Source organism: Zophobas morio, unplaced genomic scaffold (genome assembly GCF_036711695.1).
Source record: "Zophobas morio isolate AGI-343-1 ecotype UQ-CSIRO unplaced genomic scaffold, CSIRO_AGI_Zmor_V1 ptg000006l, whole genome shotgun sequence".
NCBI classification, from domain to species: Eukaryota; Metazoa; Arthropoda; class Insecta; order Coleoptera; family Tenebrionidae; genus Zophobas; species Zophobas morio.
The window spans coordinates 13,143,324-13,164,231 of NW_026972111.1; positions in this window are offsets into that span (position 1 = coordinate 13,143,324).

Sequence of the window (20,908 nt, forward strand, 5' to 3'; positions counted from 1 at the left end):
GCACAACACTGCACCTGCTTATACACTTCGGAAGTTCTCCGAGTTAGAAACAGGAGTAGGGTGGAACAAAAATAGGGATTCGAGAAGATACTTATTCGATAATGATTAACCCCAACGATATTGTCGTCAGTGGAAACTTCTCAGGAGCAAACTGATAGACAAAGTTCTAGGCCAGGGGAGGAAATCCCCGACTCGAACAACATGTTAATTAACTTGTTAACTCTCCCTAATCTTAGATATAATCCTGGCCAACACAATACACATCGTCTATTTATGAGGGCCGCCATTATTTATCGGCACCGATTCGATTCCACCCTTAATTCGGGCGAAAGGCCGTCTGATTTAGGAGTTTAGCAACGGTCCGCACGGTAAATATTAATATTAAATCGGTTTTGCTTTGAATTTTCGCTCGGAATTACTAATTGAGTTGAAACTATTCCCGACAGCGGCAGCGTTGCAGTTATTTATGTTTGCACTGCAAATTGAGTACCTTTGAAGTAAAAACGCAGGAAAGTTTTTACGACTTCATAATTTTCAGTGGTAATCCTTGTCATATTTCACTTAGATAATAATAAATTACTGCGGTTTTTATTAGAACGTTCTTGCAGCGCTCTATTTTTGAAAAAAGTTTGTTAGGATGATCATATATTTACTTTATTTATTTAATTTTTTTTGAGCTACAATTTGTAATTATTTTCGGATGTAAAAGTGTTCCATTCAACGGTTACACCAGAGTTGTAGAAAAGAAAATAAAAATTTACAACTCCGCCATTTTTAAAGATGGACGTTCACAATTTTACGCATCTTGTCTTAGATAGACATTAAAAATGTAAACTCGTTTATACCGAGTAATTAAATGGTCAAATTATCCATTCTTTTATGTTTTCTAAAAGAGAAGTGGGATTGTTTGTACTATTATAACATTTTATGATTTGTTTCTAATAATTTTAATAATATTAAACCGAGTTTTAGATTAAATTTTAATGCCGTAACAATCACTGTTTGCTAGTTCACCTACTTCGCACTTCGTGTTGTTTACGCTAGTGAAACAGTACAAATTGGCATTTTTAGTTTACGTTTCATTCAGCTCACTTTCCTGCCTCATAAAATGTAGTCTCTAGAGACAGATAATGCACTTTGTGAACAGCAAATTTATTCAGCAGCGGCACAATTTTGAGTGATTTCTTTTTATAGTTGTCAATAATTAATTTTAACTTTTAGTTTTAAATAAAACACTTTAACAAGTGCTGAGTCTCAGTCGTGTGGAAATCAGAGATCAAAACTGCGTAAAACCAAAATAGTAATTTACACAACTAGTTCGGGATAGCCTGCTTCCCGCATGAACGCTTGTTTGCGGCACGACCGAAGGGAGTGCCGCATTTGCGTGAATGCGGGAAGCAGGCTCACGAACGTGTTGTGTACAATATTTTTTGCGACGAATAAACCTTTAAACTGAAGAGATTAACTGTGAGTTATTCATAAACAACGCCATTGACAGCGCCGTCAACACGTCACAATGTTGACACTACCCGAGTATTTTAAGGTTACCATGGCAACGGGAAGTTAAATGCACGTGTGCGGGAAATTCGACGTCCCGCACTCTGGTGAATGCGCGAAAGCTATCAAAAAAGGTCATGAGTGCAAAAACAATCTTGAACACAATAAATAATAAAAATGCAAATTATATCGATGCTTGTGCTGACCCAACAATAGTCCACTTCAATTTTCTAGAAAATATGAATTATATCGATTATGCTGTCAAACTATTTTTCTTTCAATTTCTCGTCTGGAACAACAAACGAACAGTTTCTTTGGCGAAAATGAAAGTCGTGTCGTTTCATACATTTTAGGACACCATTGTCAAATATTTTTCAAAAAAAATTATGTCAGCGCATGTTAAAAAATGACATACTACTCATAAATTTCGTGGAATATTTAAAATTTGAAATAAATCATCAACTCAACTTGCCTAAAGCTGATATGAACATGAGATCCTTGTGAGCACCCTTAATGTTAGCTTCTTGAGTAAGATTCATAATCAACTATGCATTTCTCGTGCTTCAGATAATGATTTTTATAACAGCATAACTAAGGTTGCCTTTAAACGCAAGTTTCTTCACATGTTGTTCTCAACCACTGCCATCCATCAACCAGTATTTTAAGTAAATTAAATTACGTATTAGACCATATCCACATTATCATATTATTGCCATGCCTCGTTTATTTTGTCGTAATAATATTAAATAGACACTTATATTTTTTGTTTAACGATCAGTTTTCTGCGATCGTAAAATAAATACACCAACGTGCGTATGTTTTTTATGCTGGCCATAGTATTAAATTTTATACACCGTCTAACGGATGTTTCCGGTTTCATTTATAGTCAACAGCCAGCTTATTAGTAATGACGATAAGTGGCAAAAGCAAAGTCTCATAACAAGTCGAATGGGTGAATAAATAAATTTTAATCAACGTTAGTTTTGTATATTACCATTCAAAAAATTTCCAACAGCAGGACAAACCGACGGAAATATATGAAACCTACATCATCGTATCGACAAAAAACATGACGTTTGTATTTTATGTTTTTCGTTAGTTGGCAGTAGGTACATGTGTTTCCTGTATTCATGAAAATTTTAGTGAGTTTATCAAAAAGCACTGCCCTTACGTTACACACATGTGTTCATTGAATTGTTGTTTACTGATTGGGGTTACCTATATTCGTGTAAGAGTTTCCTTTCGGCGATAACTTTGTGAATTTCATATTGTGTCATAATTCTGACTGAAAATTAGCTAAATTCTTCTTTATTTAATTCAGAAACTTTTCGAGATGGACATAGTGGTCTAAGATGTGATAGAAAGTTTCAAGAAGTAAATCGTTCCATTAGAAATACCACTAGTGTGGTATATCCCATCGCCATATATTTATTATTATTTACTATCGACTTTAATATTACCAATTATTACCACACACAATGTTATTACAAACTCTTTACCTATAAACTTCCACTTTTTTTTTTTCAGTTTTTTGTAAATCAGCTGATTTTACTCAGCATAATAAGATCGTAAATGTGAATAAGATATTACTCGACTTAGTGCTCGCCAATGTGGTTTTTGCCCGTCGCCCCCACCAACAGCCACGAAAGCAACCGCCCGGACTCCGATTAGCCAATTTCAACCGCCACCGCCGACGTGTCCATCTCTCGTGTCACCACTGTCACCAACGCTACCTGTCTGAGTCGCCACGCGATCCTATCATGCTATGCACATCCACGGGACATCCGTTGGGATGTTCTGGACCTGGTGCGGAAAAGCGGCATCCACTTCGACGGAGCTCACTGAAGAGTTTCTGGAGCACTTTGCTATTCAGCTAGACGTCATACTCACCGTGCTGCAGGAGCTGCTGTCTGAAAAGTTGTTGGAGTATTACCGGACTTCTGCCTGCAGAATTACGAGCAAATGTCAAAGAATCACATCGTGAATCGTCGACAACGACCTGGTGAGGATAGCGAAGATTTGGTGCAGGTAATGCGATATTACTTCCGGAGCATCGGGGAGTTGGTGAAGTTTATCACTGAGTGCAAGGAGCGCCAATCGAGGTCAGAACCAGCTCTTCAGTTCCTCCTCAGCGCCGAACTCCGACGACAACCTAGGTCACAGGTGCCAGATATATCTACGCCCCTTTGAAAGGAAACCGGTGGCCTTGGCACCAAACATGTCCCTCCACGGGCCTGTAGGAAGTCAGCTTTCTTATTTTGTTTCAAGTGAATTGAACGGTAAGTCTGCTCCCTTTCAACCCGACGTCCCCGTGATCGTGCGCGCCATCGTTCTTCCACCGTTTTATAATTGGGATGGATTTCTTGCACGCGAACGCTGTGGCTATTGACGTCGCGAACGATTGCTAGCGTCTCCACCACGACATCATCCCAAACGCTGCTACAGTAGCATGATAACCGTTTTTTTTGTCCAGAAATTGAGGAACTAGAGTTGGGTCAGCCGTGGTTCCCGAGTCTGTTTATGACACACTTGGCATAACGGTGTCCACTTGGAACCTCGAGGTGAGGAAACTGTTCAATAGTGTCAAACGATTAGATACGTGGGACAAACAACAAAGAATTGGGAAAATCTAAGAGACGCTCTTGGCGCATGTTCTGTGAAGGAATAGACGACCTAGCCACAAGAGTACGACTGTAGAGGTTGCTCTCCAAAGATCACTCAAATTAACGGTAATTACACTACCAATCTAGGAGAAAACGTGAGCTCTCTTTTGGAAACTCACTTCCCTGGGTCAAAATCCCTCGAAGACGTTCGTATTCAGTCTGAAATAATGCCCGTAGATAACATTTTTACCGCTAAAAGAATGAAATGGACAACTCAAAACTTGAAAGCATTTAAATCGCCAGGCATAGATGAAATTTTTCCAACACTGCTTCAAAGGGCAGTAGATGAATAGTACCCAGCCTGAAAACAATTTTTAAGGCTAGTGCTACTATCTCGGTAAATACCAAAAAGCTGGAGGGACGTTAGAGTAGTTTTTATTCCCAAAGCGGCAAGAGACCTCCAGAAGAGATCAAATCATACCACCCCATTAGCTGTACCTCCTTTCTTCTAAACACTAACGAGAAAATTGTTCACGACTACATTAGAGAAAGAGTTCTCAACGAGATCTCTCTACATGGAAATTAGTTCGCCTACCAACCAGACAAATCCAGGCATTACATTGTTCAGTCAAAAACATTGAAAAGACGTCTGTGGTGAACGAAGTGGTTGTGGGAATATTCATTGACGTAGAGGGTGCATTTGATAACACCTACATTGAAAGAGCTGCTCAACCTCAACAATCAAACGGATTAAATCAACGCCAAGTAGCCGAATCATGAAAGCTGGCGTTGTGGATGAGTCCGCAACAGTGTCTTAGTAAGAGGATGTCCGCAAGGCGGAGTTTTGTCGCCTCTGCTGTAGTCACTTGTTGTTGAGGATCTGATGGTTAAGCTCGGCTTCTACGTCCTATGCTCTGCAGATGACTTGGTGGTATTAATTAGGGGCAAACACGAAAATGTGATCTCTAGCCTAGCATGAACTGCCCTGAGTATTATCACAAAGTGATGCTCAAGAGAAGCGGTCATCGTGAACCCGAACAAAACTACTTTTGTTCCTTTTACGAAAAGAAGGACGCTTAAGCTTATTGAACTACTTCTGAGAGGAAAAACATTAGAGTTTTCTGGGGACGTTAAATATCTGGGAGTAATCCTGGATAAGCGACTAACCTGGAACACTCACGTAAACAAAATTCTTATAAAAATAACATGGACATGCCGCCAACTTTTCAGTTAGACATGGGATCTAAAACCAAAGATGATCTATTGGTCATACTTGACTGTTGTCAGACTTATTGACACCTATGCATCCAGCATCAATGGTATGGTAGACAAAAACCTTAGAAAAAAAAAACGCTCAAACTAAAACGCAGACAGTGTAAAGGCTTGCTTTTCTTGGCATAACGGGGCCTTTGCACTCTACCTCCATTTCCACCCTAGAGGTAATGCTAGATTTGCTCCCTCTACACTTTTTTGTTAGAATGGAAGCAGTATTGAACACCTTAAGGACTTTACAGACACAACACCTAAAATTGGGAGACATGGTAGATTACATCAAGATTCTGGACGAAATTCGAACAGAATCGATGAGAATATAATTTAATCTGGGCGAGCCCTGGTTCCAGTGGAATTGTGCTACGTGCCACATAAGCCGTCCAACAATCGATGTTAAGTTCAATATATTGTGTAATACTTAAGTCGTTTTGGTGATGTTGCTTGGTGTCCGCCGGAGATAAGAAAACTTTTGAACAGTAGAAAACTTTTGAACAATACACTAGGAAAACTGAAGAGCACCAGTAAGAGTTTAAGAAAGAATTATAAAAGAAGAAACGGTAAACGTGAAAATAATTCTGCAGCGAAGTAACGTCGACTGCTTTGGCCACAAGGCTGACCCACATCGACCAGGTATCCTAAAGAAAGAAGATGGTACTTTTACAGCCACCTTAGAAGAGTCTGCAGAACTTCTGCTGCAGACTATATTTTCAGGCAGCAGGGGGTCTATTTCCCATTTCAAAAGAAATATACCGGCTACATTCAACCATCCCACTGACACTTTTTCTCCATATAAATCACCAGGAGTGGATGGCATCTATGCTGATCTCCTACAGAGGGGAATGAACAGATTGCGCCTATTCTGGTGCCAATGCTTCGGACGAAAAGCAAATGTTATATTTATACCTAAGCTAGGAGGACAAGATTACACCTTGGCTAAATCGTATAGACCAATCAGCTTAACATCACTCTTATTCAAGCTAGCTCTGCCTCCTAATTAACGTGCCTACATTCCTGGAAGATCCACGTTAACGGCCTTGCATAAAATTGTAAACCGTGTTGAGTGAACAATGAAGAACAACTCTCCACCCTAAAATGTTCTTGGATATTGAAGGAATGTTTGATGAAACAACCTTCAAAAGCGTAAAACTAGCCCTACTGGAGCACAGCGTAGACCTCACCTTGAGTAGGTGGGTGACTGAGACTCTGAGAAATAGGGAGGTTCTGATTAATGTAGGCGTACCTTCTCCTGTACCGTTTTGTTATTGGGAAAAATACAATAACGAAAATAATGTTGTTCACTAGGAGAAGGAAAACTGACACGCTACAGATCGTAAAAAAAAATTAATACAAATTTAATACAACGGACGAAGTCAAATACTTGGGAATTACATTGGACTGGTGACTTAACTGGAAGAAGTTGTAGATGAAAAAGTGGAAAAAGCACGGTCTTTGGCAATGTCGTAGAGTACTGGGAAGGTCTAGGGGTTTAAACCCCAAAATCGCCATTTGGATCATCAGCCGATGCTGTGCTACAGAGCTTTAGTTTGGTGACCCAAGGCTAAACAAAAAACTACAGCCTTGTAACTTGAACACGTTCAGAGAATGACGTGTCCCAGTGCTACAGGAACAATGAGAACCACTCCCACAGCGGTAGTGGAGACATTTCTTTGCTTAGGACCGCTTAACTTTTACATAGGGGAGGTTTTTAAGGCTTCAGTTTTCGAGAGGATGCAACATACAGGGCTGCATAAGGAATCACACTCGTATCTTGACTGAGGCGTTCAACAGAATATCTCTTGTAAGGACGGGTTGTGACCAAATGGGTACAAAATTAAAATATGAAAATGTATATAGAATATCAATGAATGATAATTTCGAAGGAAGAGATATCTATGTCGATAGTGCCAAAACAAAAAGTGGTTCAGAGGCCAGCGCCTACTCTAAACAACTGGACGCACAAATCAGTGTACCCCGCGGCACCCATTCGTCTATCTTGCAAACAAAATTGATAGGAATAATGCTCGGAGCTGGAATACCTTGGCGGCAAATCGTGAAATCAGCAACAAATCAATACGCATACACACTAACAGCAAGTCGGGCACTACTAGCCGTGGACAACCGTGTGGTTCGATCTGAGTGCAGACAAACGTTAAAGTATGTAACACAGAGTAATACTGCAGAACTTTGATGGACCAAAAGACACAGTGGCAACGAAGGAAACGAGAGGGCAGATGAGATGGCGAAGTGAGCCACGGGCATGCCTTTCTAGGGACCCGAATTGGCAATCAGTCCTTGGTTATCCTGTCGGACGAACTCGTATAGCAATATACCCGTAGACGCTATGAGCAGCTATGGACGACGTTGAGTAGCTGTCGGCAGAGCAGACCAGACCGTAAGTTCACGAAATTTTATCTCTCACTTTCAAGAGACAAATTGCGTAAACTGGTAAGATCCCTACTGGGCATTAGTAGTTTAACAAACAATATCTGGTTGACCGAGCTTCGCTCGGCTCGTTTGGTAGTATTAGATCAGATTAGGACAGATAAATATGCGTAGAGTATGCATTTTGAAGTAGACGCGCTAATTAAAAATACACATTAAAAAAGAAATTCCATAAGCAGTCTTTGTTTTAAACACTGATAAGTGACATGTAGAGATTAAAGAACAGAAAACTGGAATTATTGTTTGACATTTATTACAATCCCATTTGTTACCCAAGTTTTCTCTCTGTCGTTCTTTTTTTTTCCTAGTTCTCTCTCTCGACTCTAGAAAAAGGTCACAACTACATTCTTACTGCCAGAAGAGTTTCGCCTCTGGTCTGGTTAACATACTGAGTTACCGTGCTCTTTTGCGTTATTCCTAATTTCTCAATCTCAACCCTGCTCCCGAAGATGCCACTTACGAAAGTGTGCGAAACGTTGAGCCCAAAAACTCAAATAACACGCTCCCATCCCGGAAAACGATCACACATTGACTCCGACCGTGGAACCTCTGAAATGAATACTTGACAAAATAATCTCAATTCAACTCACTTTCATGTGCCTTTTATCCACTCACTGTTTAGTTTTCGGTAAATTTTCTCACCTCAGAAGGTGAATTTTAACGTCCTCTATACAGTGGAGTATGTTTCGGTACGTACAATAATTGAAGATAAAAAGGTACGTCAAACGTACTGTCAGACTGTCACCCAAACTTCTCTTATAAAACAATCACGTGTTCGTGTAGTGTCATCTGAAGTTGCCTAGCAACAAATATAATTCACCGCCTGAAAATTGCTGAAAATGCATGAAGCTGTAATTTTCAGAAGTTAAAACTACGATGAATCGATTTCTTGACCCAAAAAACCCCCAACCTGTAAATTTCATCGAAATCGTTAGAGCCGTTTTCGAGAAACCCATTACATATATATATACAAACTTTGCTCGTTTAATAGTATTAGATTATACGATAGGGGTAGTAACAGACCCAATCTATCATGGACCTCACGGATGCAGTGAGAAAGAAGAAACAGTTGAGCACATTTTTCTTGAGTGTTCAGCGCTAGTTTTCTACAGGAAATCCATACTAGGGGACATCTAGCCTAGTATGGCAAAAGTCAAGGAGAACCCACCCTCTGCATTAATAAAACATATTAAAGAAGTTGGGTGGCTTGACGTGTAGGAGAGCGACGGGACACCCTGTTACGGACCAAGGAAGGCACAATGGACCCAAAGGCAAGGCCTTCCATAACGTACGTACTCAAATTTCGGAGTATTATCATAACTTCCTGTCAGGTGACTGCACAGTCACAAATTTAACATCAACAGTCAATACAGTAGACAGGAGTTAGACATTGAGTCTACGAATGAAAGCAAATGAACGTATTGAACGAAGAGGATTAAAATGGTTTGGACATTTGATGAGGATGCCAGATGATCGATGGCCCAAAAGATTATTTAAATGGGTACCACCGTGTAGACGAAAACCGGAAAGACCCAGACGCTCATGGAACGACGGAATGAGAGAGATGGTGGAACGAAGGAATCTGGACATGGATATGACACAGGACCGGCAACTTTAGAGAAGGGAATTAGACAGGCAGCACTTGGCTGTATAACATAGTGTTACGTACAATAGCAATTCATATTTTGTATGTACATATGTAGTCTAATAAATCAAAGACAATAGAGAAAAACATGTTATACCTACTGAAAGTTAGATCTCATGACTAGATAACACCTATTTAACAACTGCTTGTTACTCAGAGTAGCTTTAAATGTATCACATATTTTTGCGTCATCTTAGAAAAAAAGCTTATTATCTTATTAGAATGTTGTGAATCCGTTAATTCATGACACTTTTTGTTTTGAAACTTTGGCAATTATTATTAAAGAGTATGACAGTAGTGAATAAAATTGTCATTGTATATTAACGACGTGAAAACAGTATCCCACTCGAATCAGATGAAAAGGCAGAACGAAGGATAAGTGACTCCATAATACATCAAAGCGTCAAGCAATAAACTTAAAAAAATGATTGCGTGACAGCTCGAATTATAAATGGCCGTCTTGCGAACAAAACATTTCTGTCTCTGCAACTATATACATTTACAGACATTCCACGACGTCTAAAAAGCTAGATAACAAGCGGAGACAAAACCAAATTGCTTGATGAAAATTTATCGCTTTTAACTTATAACCCAAAATTGAATCCTATTGTATGATTGTTGTTCGGTAGTAGTGTAATTTATTTTCTTTCATTGCGGGGTTTCAGCAGTCGGCCGACCGGAAAAGCGGCCAACGAATAAATTAATTTAATTAAAAAACGCCACGGCCGGAATTCGTTTAATTACAAAAAGTACCAAGTGTCTGTATCTCAAAGGTACCCAATTAGCACAACAAACATAAATAACTGCCTCTGTGGCGCTGTCGGGAATAGTTTAGACTCAATTAGTAATTCTGTCCGAAAAGTCCAGCTTATAAACCAACTAACTAGTTTGTGTGCAAAATTTTGTTTGAAAGAATTGTATTAAAGCGTAGTTTTCCTACTACTGCTTTGAAAAGCGTTCATTAAACGTGGTTTGAAATGTGCGATTGGAGAACAACCTCAGCACAACAATAATCCGAATGGAGTACCCATTTCTCACTCGTACGAAACTTTTATACTCGCCTTCACACATTGCATGTATTTGCCTCTATTTTTAAATATTTTATAAGTATTGAACGATTTGGTCCAAATTTAGGGTTGGAATAACGATTCGATTTTATCCCATTTTAATTAAAACATAGCAAAATTAATTACCCCACGGAAAGGATAGCATATTTATTAACTATTAAAATACGTCGGACATTTCAAATAAAAACCGCATGGGTCATTAACAACCCATAAAATATTAAAACACTGCACTGCCTTTTTAGCCGCTAATATTTTATTTATGACCCTGCGGATTATCAATGATGTTTATTAAGGGATTCTGCTGAAAATCAGTTTTTTTATGATTCCTCTTTTTGATTCGTACATAGATCCTTAGAGTCAAGTTGTAAATTTTTACCATACAATACAATCTAAACTAACCTCATTAATTAGACCCGAGGACTTCTTTTTTTTTCGATTCACGTATCCTTAACAAGTGATAATTTTAAGCTTGTAGTGTCTATACTACTGAGATTTCGTCCCAACCAACAATATTCCCACTGGAAGGCGAACTTTTCCGACTTTGTATCTAATGAACAGTGTAATCAATTTTTATCCGAAAGATTAAAATGATTATTTTCATAAGAATTAAGAACACCGCCTTAAAATGACATTAATCTTGCTGCATTCAGAAAACAATCCAATACATAAACAAAATTTCATTTCATTATAAAGAGTTGCTTTTATTTCAGTTGAAATCAGAAGTAGCAAGATTGTTAGAGAATTTCAGGTATAAAGCTTAATTATTGTGATATATACACACGATGGCAGCTTTGAGTCCGCTTGAACATTCACTTGAGAATAAAATAAATCCATAGTTTCATGCAATTGTCTGGACAAAAACGCAGTTCAACAATAATGCAGTGCAGTTCAAAGGAATGTGTCAGTTAATTAAAATGTAGAGTTGTAACTTTTAAGCCATTGGCCTGGTAAAATGTAAAATAAAGATTTTGACAGTACACTTCAAACGCAATATGAAAGGTGGCGTGTCATAGAAAAGTACAAGTCCAGTATAATTTTTTATCAAAGATAATTAAGAACTATTTTAAAAGCCAAAAGAAAAAAAATGGATTTTTTTTATTACATTCTCTTGATTTTTAATAATTACGACGTACCTAGATAAAGTACATCTCTGTATGTCATAAGTCATAAGTTCGGTCAGTGAGATTTTACAGAATGAAAGGTTTATAATCGAAGTGAAAAAGGGGGCCAAGTTCCGAAGTTTGAAAAAGTTTGTGATTTTTATGATGATGAAAACTTTTCTTGATTATAAAATAAAGTGATTCTAAATTGAAAACAACCAACTGTGAATAGTTACAAAATTTATGGAAAAAATAATCGGTCTCGATCGAAGGTGATTCGAGATCTGACAAAGTTGTAGAAACAACAAATAAAGCAATATTGAAGAGACTTCTTGAAGACTGTCAAATAAAAACCAGAGGAAAGCGTGTGCATTATTGTCCTTGTCCTTTGCAATAGACAAGGTATCAGAAAGATAAATTATTTGTGTTAGAACCGAGCGTGATCTTTTTTCTAGTAGTCACGGATTTTTATTAGACTTGGTACTCAAAGCTAGCTTACATAATAGATTTATGAAGATTTAAAAAATAATAGTAATAGTAATTTAATTCTAGTTATTAAGTTCTAACAGGAAAAATCCAATTGCAAGAATTATTTCAAGAAAAAAATTGAATGTAGGACTTAGGTTAGCTGATCAAAAATATATACCCATGCTAATACAAAAGAAAAAAATATGACGTCATAATTAACAATTAAGTAAGTTGTGGCAAATTCCGAATGCAATAACATCATAAAATTAGCCACAACAAAATCAATATCACAAGTAGGTACTTGCAATTTTATTGAATAGAGAGTACATTAATGAAATGGATAACTAAAATCAGTGCATTTTTGTGCTAGAGAATAATATTTATTGACGAATACAACTGCGTGGAATAAAAAAAAAGCTATCCTTATATAAACTAGAAGATACGACCTTCGAACAGTCTTATTCACGAGCTAGTTACACAATAGTTTACTAGTTAAATGTGGCAGTGTACACTGGTTAGGAATCAATGCGGTGAAATCAACCATCTTGTTTAAACACAAAAAACTTCTCTAAACTGGAACAGCGAACGTCGGAAATTGGAGGCCACATTTAACAATAGAACAAAACAAGATTTATAACGTACGTTGATTAAAACAATTTCTAGAGCTTCTGTAGATATATCTGGAAGGTTTAGCGATTATTTCTTATTAAAATCGCAGTTAGAAAAAATCCGTTGCAGCATTCATCCAAAGCTAAACGGGAACTGCATTGTTGATCGATATTAACATTGGAAGATAACAACAGTGAATGGACGAGAACGGAAGAGAAACATAGAAAACGGAAACACAAGTATAAGTTCCTTCAACAAAACGGCAAGTTTCCAGAAACTACAATAAACAAATACAGCTTCGAAAAATTACAAAACTTAACTTTCAACATATTTTTGAGAGAGTTAAAATTAATATATGTATGAATTGTTAAAGATAAAGAAGCATGGTATGCAAACAGGATGCTTTCGGAATATATGCAATAAATGTAACCACGACATCGCGTACCGTAGTAATGTAGAAATATAGAAAAAACAAATTAAATATCGAATGGGACAAACTCCCATGTACCACCCTCGATGTGATGCCACATTTTAAAGAGTAGTTGGAAAAACTTTCGAATAAAGATGATGTAAACACTTTCAGTTTCAATTAACAGTAAAACCAAATTTTTTCTGGTTAACATTCGTTCATTCATGTTTTCATTCATCGTCAAAGGTTAGTTCGAAGATTATTAGTTGTAGAAATCAATAGTGGTCCTGAGAAGGATCGATTTTTGGTAGTGCTTTATAATGATCGACTTTTTATTCTGAAGGAAAATTTGATCCTTGTCACAACGATTCCACATCGCTTATTAGAACAAAGATTGCACAATTTTTTACAAAAAATGTTGAAAATATTTCCTTGACTAGCAATACAGGCTTCAGCAAGTCGCAACATGCTCGCACGAATACGTAAAAAATTCCGGGTATTCTACGAACTGTAGCGGCTGCCACTTCCACTCGTTGTTGAAGCTCTTCGATAGTTATAACTGTTTTATCACAAAGATTGAGATCGGGTGGACGCGGAGACCAAACTAGTGGGCCGTTTCTACCGATCCATTGGTTAGGAAAATGGTTATTTAACCATTTAGTTACTGGTCTAGCAAAATGTAGTAGTACTCATTATGCAAGTACCACATGCGAACTCGTTTACCTAGAGGCACGTCCACATCTAGCTCGCGCACACGGAATCGTCCGATTTGTATAGCGCTGGATCCAGAATTTGCGGGCCAACTTGGTGTTTCCATCAGCCACACCACAAAGGATTACCTTGTCGACATTTTGAGATATTTCCAATTTTTTTATTTGCACATACATATTTCGAAATCACCATGTATGTTTCTAATGAGTGACGTCATCAATGTTTTAGCAATTGCAGGTATATTAATTTGAATAGATGCAGGGTAATAATATTAATAACAAAACCTACTGCATCTTCAACTTTTCGAGAAAAGGAACGGGCAATAAAACATCTCGCCCCATTCACTAATTTTTGTGAGTCACCTGATATAAGTAATTCTAAAAAATATTAATGCATTGATAAGTACAAATATAGACCCTTGGTACTGTGCATATTTTACATTTATTCGGTAAAATTTTCAGATAACGTCAACAACTTTTTTGGGAGGGTATAAACAGATAAATTTTAATTGACAATTTACTATGCTTACGATAACCGTAAAACGTTTTGAAAATTTCAGAGCATTGGGTTCTGCAATTTCAAAGTTAAATTGCAAAATATTGTTACATAATTTTGACCATATTTCCAACTACAGAAAATTTAGAAACATTGAAGACAACCTTTAGACCCGAGGACTGGATTGGCGTTTGTTAAGAAGAAAAAAATCAATTGCTAATAAGTGTCTAACTTTAATACTTACCGGTAGGGAGGGTACAGATGAAATTATGGCTACGAAGATAAAATTGGAATACCTTATTCAGTTACTGTGTCAATATAATGGATTACGTGTGCCATACAAAGTGTTAATAAAGAAATGTAAAGAATTAATCAACAACAAAACACGTGGATACTTTGGAAATTTAATTAAATGTACTGGTAACTTGATTAAAGATATCTGAAAAGTGGTCAGTGGGAAAGGAAAACATTGTGACAATGATGTCTTAAAAATTAACGTTAGAGGAGTACAAGGTAAAGATGAAATAGCAAATAAATTTTGAAGCAATTTTGCTTCAGTGGCCGAAGAATGATTAAAACGTAATTTTGGAGACAATGTTTCAACATCATACACAACTTCAAATCAGATCTTCATAGTGTAAAACAAACCACTAGGAGTTAATGATATTCCAGTTAAAGTCGTCGAGTATGTAGGTATGTGACAAAATTTCGCACCCACTGTTGTATTTATTAAGCTTATCAATAGAATCATCATGTTTAAAAGTTGCTTTTGTTAAATCATTATTTAAAAATAGTAACCCGTTATTCATGGAAATATCGTCAAAATTAATTACGAAAATTGTTTGTAATAGAATTGCACGCTATCTGACACAAAAAATATTTTCATCTTCTCAGTTTGGGTATAGGCAGCGTAAATCAACAGAAACAGCAACCGTCCATTTTCTAGATTCCATTAATAGACAAACTGACAGAGAAAATTGTGTTGGAGTTATATTTTATTATTGGTTGTGTGCTTTCATCATAATAAATTATAACTTTGTTAAACAAACAATGCACGCATTAGGAATAAGGGACGAAATAATGAAATGGATTATTTCTTTCTTATCGGGCACGGAAATTATAGTTGGTATTGATCAAACACTTCCTGATTAATATAAATTTAATCTAGGAGTAGCTCAGGGCTCAATTATGGTTGGCTCATTTTTACTATTTTCATATAAAAAATGTGAATCAAATGTATTCTGGGACTTTTCCACTTTAATAAAAGAAGATTTTGATCTGTGCAAAATGTTCATGGAAGAACATAAAAGGTTCACGTTGGAATCTTTTTTCCGCAATGGGCATCGAATTAATCGCGAATGGATGTATAAAGCCTGGAATTTCGTGACGAATTTTCGGATGTTACTGCAGAGGAAGCAGCTTTTGTAAATGCACTGTTTTATGTGGTTAAGTTGTTCCGTGACACAGCAGCCCGAAACTGTGCAGTTATGGATGATAGGCCCCATACATCTTTACGAAAACGTTCACACCAAGTCGACTTATCATAAAGCATCTGCCAGAAAATTGTTTCGAACGACCTGGGGCTCTTTCCTTACAAGATGCAAATGTTTCAATAACTTAGTCACTAGATTATGAAAAGAGGGTGACTTATTGCAACTGATTTACTCGAACGATATAACCTTCTTTTGTGATGAATACTGATGTCATTTTTCACAAAAAATGCGAATGTGGAGTGCAAAAAGTCATCAACGAGCGCCTCTACATACAGAAAAAATGGTGTACGGGTTGCTGTTTTAAGGAGAGGCTTTACATCGAAGAGTCAATTATAGGTGCGCGATACCAGAATGAGATGCACGAATTCATTGACCAACGTGATTTTGAGGAACTGCAGATCTGTAGCCGTATAACTATAGAATGTTTTTTTTTTGACAACAGGTCATATACCGCAAACGACGTTAAATTTCTTAAGGATATTTTGTGATGACCTTTTGATTAGTTACCGTACTGACACCTACCCATCTCGATCACCAGATTTGACGACCTTGGATTATTTCGTGTTCCTGACGTTAAAAAACACCATTTTCAAATAACCTGTGCATACTTTCGATGACTTACAAGCCTGAATTCAACAATGTTCCAGATGTGGCAGATCCCATATTGTCAAAAATTGTGAATGTGAAATTCTGAAATGCATCAATTGTCTCTTATCAAATTCTAAAAATAATGAAAAGTTTCTCACTGATCATGTTGCTTGGGATCTAAATATTTTAGATATTCAATGACAATTAACTACCAAAAAATATCATTAAAAAATTTTGAATATATACTATCAAAATGTACATGGAGTGAATACGAAAACTAAGGAATTTATCTTAACACAAATTCTATGTATGTTAAAGCATAGTATATTTTATTTAACTGAGACTTGGTTAAGCTCTAACGTAAATAGCGGTAAACTTTTTGACGATAATTTATGTAATGTAGATCGTTCTGATCGTAAATTTTGCTGAACGTGTTCAGTCAGAGGTAGGGGCGTTCTTATTGCTATCCAAAAAGAATTTCATTCATCTGAAATCAAAACATATATCTTCCTTCGGTGTTGTTTTTGGAGATATCGTTCGCAATCGTCTAGACACTCTGGTTGTAAAACGTAAAATCAATTCTATATGATTCAAAACTCATTGTCCTAGGAGATTTGAATGTTCCCGAATTCTGGAAATAATCTAAGAGACAGATTGAAAACCTCAGCAACAAAGTTCCAAATCTTAACATATTTCCTGCTTTTTTCGAGCTACAACAATTGGTATATTCAAAGATTAATATCACTGTTTCTCGGGCAGAGGAACCAATAACTAACGAAAATTCTTCCCTGGAGATAACATTTCCAATTATTATTGAAAATCTAATACTCCTACATCAGTATGTGATAAAAGATAAAAGTACAATTTTAAAAAAGCAGATTTACGAGGATATCTGTACAGTGAACTATTGAAAACTAATTTTGAAGATTTAAAGCAAATTCAGAATGTAAACACTGCAGTTGATTTATTGTACTACAAGTTATCGCAGATTTTTGAAAAAAAAAGTTTACTTGTCAAACAAAAATCACTGGGTAATTTTCCTCCATGCTATAATAAAAATATTATTCAGATGATTAAAAAACTAAGAGCGGATAACAAAAAATTAGTTAAAGAGATTCATACTTCTTACTTAACCAAGTTCAGCGTTGACTTCAGAAACGACCCAAAGACATTTTAGAATTTCTTTAAAGTCAAAAATAAAGTTCCCTCAATTTTATCAGTCATGAGTCATGTCATGACATATAATGACGAGCATTTAGATAATCGTCAGCTTATAGTAGACGCCTTTGCTGCTTCTTCCAGTCAAGTTTATGCCCAATTAAAAGGACCTTCTACTGACAATTTTAATACTGATAGTTTTAACACCGTTTTTAACTGATTTTCTAAATACAGGGTTAGTCACGAGAGAATTACTTCTGAAAATTATTTTTACGCAACCCAAATTACGAATACCATGTACCACTTGATACTAACTGAATTTAAAATGTAATGCTTAATCCATGATTGCTTTGAGTTTGGCAGTCTCATTTTGACAATTGTGGAAAAGGAGGTTACGCGAGTGTCCATGGTGGTACCGCAGCCAGTCGGAAATCTCCTCCGGCGCCGCTAATAAATTTGTCAGTGTGCCTCTTGATCTTTTGCAATCACGAGAAAATTAGTTCTAAAAATTCCTTTTACGGCATTTTATTCAAAGGTTACAACACAAACTCAAACAAGTAAGTAAATAATTTAACTACTAATCTGTTGAAAATGTTGGGCATTTTGTGGGAATGCTACGGCTTTTTTGTAAATGGATCGCCGAAGAAGTCCAGAGGTTGCAGATTTGCACTTCGAAGAGGCTCTAGGTGACGCAGAGATGGCGAATTAACAATGTGCATTAGCGGCGAACAACATTGGTAGAGCACTTACGGCTTCAGTATAGCCCAGATTGATCTGACTGTATGTCGTCGATCCAGTGGGGCTCTATAGGCGAGTCAACGATGAAAAAAAATGTTAAAAATTAATTAACGTCAAAGTGACACTGCCAAAGTCAAAGCAATCATGGATTAGGCATTTCATTTTAAATTTAGATAATATCAAGTGGTACAGGGTATTAGTATTTTGGGTTGCGTAAAAATAATTTTCAGAAGTAATTCTCTCGTGACTAACCCTGTATAAATAAAATAGAAGAAGATACTGTCGCCAAGCCTATACGGAAGTTAAAGCCTACACTTATCGCTAGTCTGGACTTAGGTCCGTCTTTTGTTATTAGAGACTGCGCAGCAGTGTTATCAAAGCCGCTGACTATTATTTTTAACCTGATTTTTAAATTTTGTCAAATTCCAGATGCTTGGAAGGAATTTCGTGTCACCGGTGTCACCCCCATTTTCAAAAAGGGCAGTCGCTATAAAAGTTTTTTCAATTACAGGCCTATAGTCATTAAAAAACAATTTTTCAAAAGTGTTTGAGTTTATTCTTCATCCATTTGTCACACGGGGAGGTCAACAGTTTCTAATTTGGCTCAGTATATATGTAACGTTTTGGACAAATAGGGTCAAGTTGACTGTATTTGTACAGATTTCTCTTGAGTTTTCGATAACATAAATCATCATCTTAAGTAAACTCAGATATTTTTGAATTTCAGAATCTTTAGTAAAGATGATTACGTCGTATTTAGAAAATAGGACTCTATACGTTTATTGTCTGGGCTATCGCTCAGAGTCATATATTCAGCTTTGTGGTGTACCACAGGGAACGGTCATGGGACCACTCTTTTGTAATGTGTTTATTAATGACACTGTTGAGAATTTAACTGCGTGGTGCTTAATGTACGCAGACGATCTAAACATTTTCTTAGAAGTAAATAATGTTGAATATGAAGAACTTCATTCAAATCTTACAAAAATAATAAACTGGTAGACTGATAATGACTTGGCACTTATCATTAAAAGTGTTTTGCTATGTCGTACACTAAAAAGAAAAATCCAATCAAACTTGATTACAAAATTGCTGATCACATATTAGTCAGGTCAGGTCAGGTCAGGTCAGGTCAGCCCAGACGTGATTTTGGCGTTACATTTGTTCTGAAATTAAATTTCATTGTACACATTGACAATATTGCTGCATCTGCTTGTAACTCACTTGGATGTGTCATACGCATTATCAAAGGTTTGGAAGTAGTAGAGACATTAAAAATCTTTTATTACTCTTTTGTTCGTTCGGAAATGGAATATGCCTCAGTTATCTGGAGTCCTGTTTACAACGTACACATTGATAGGCTCGAGAAAATTCAAAGGCGCTTCATCAAGTACTTGGCTATATCAATATCCTTTTTACATCAAATCATGCATGCAAACATTGATTGTCCAAAACTGCTTGAGCCGGTGTACCTACGGGTGCCTCAGTCAAAACTAAGATATACAAAGTTTTTTCAGATACCTGTACCTAGAACCAGTGTACTGAAAATGTCACCACTCTACCAAGCGTTGCAAAATTATTCGAATATTGAACACGATTTTAATATATTTTCATCAAAACTTTTTGACAACTTTTGTATATTCGATTGTTATTTGAGTTAATTTTTGTTCTTGCACTATTTTTTTTCTTTTAATGAATGACACACATTAAATGTAAGTAAAGTATTCCTTTTGCTTCTGGAAGAAGAAAAAGTGGTTTGGAGCAAGAACTCCAGTTAATTTCGAAATTCTCTTCATGATTATCCACTGCCCCATATTCAAAATGCACTGCTACGTCTTCTGCGAAATTTATTTCTTCATTTTCAACATTTACGGCTCCCATTTCTTGAGCACTTATTTCATTTCATGCTCTCCACATGTTTACTTACTTATTTTCACCACATTTGACTGCCGAGACCACAAAGCTACCGAGATAGTAACGATATTTTTATTCGCAAATTTAGAGTGATTAATAAGGGTTATTTGAATAATTTTCAGAATAACAAACAAAGTTAAATTCTTATTTAAACGTTTGTCAATACGTACTTAATCTTTCTAACGAAATATATAAATATAAACGGTTCTGGAAACCAACCCCGAGAAAGTTGGTTACTCGGGTACTTCTATGGGGATTAAGCTCAATGACATGCAGTTGAAGGTTGAACTAACTAATGACACTCACAAAGTGACTAACTCTGTGTTCCAAATATCTTTAGAAATACTTTACACTGCATCTATTCAAACATATAAGGGTCTTTCTAAAAATGTTGACGTCATCACAAAAATTTTGTTATGGAAAAATTCACTTGAAATAAACCCGTAGCACGCTTCTTTACCTTTACTTGACCTTTACATACATATCTTTATTTCAACTTATAAGGCTTATCATAAAAAATAAAATTCCCTAAATCAGATCTTTTCTTTTAATATTAGAAAGAGCTGGATTTAATGATTGTCCTTTATGGGCGAGGGACGTTCTGTCGAAAAAATCTTCGAGCAATTTTTTATGGCTTGTCATAATAAAGTAATCATTTTGATGAGTTATTTTAATAGATTACTGTAATATATACACGTA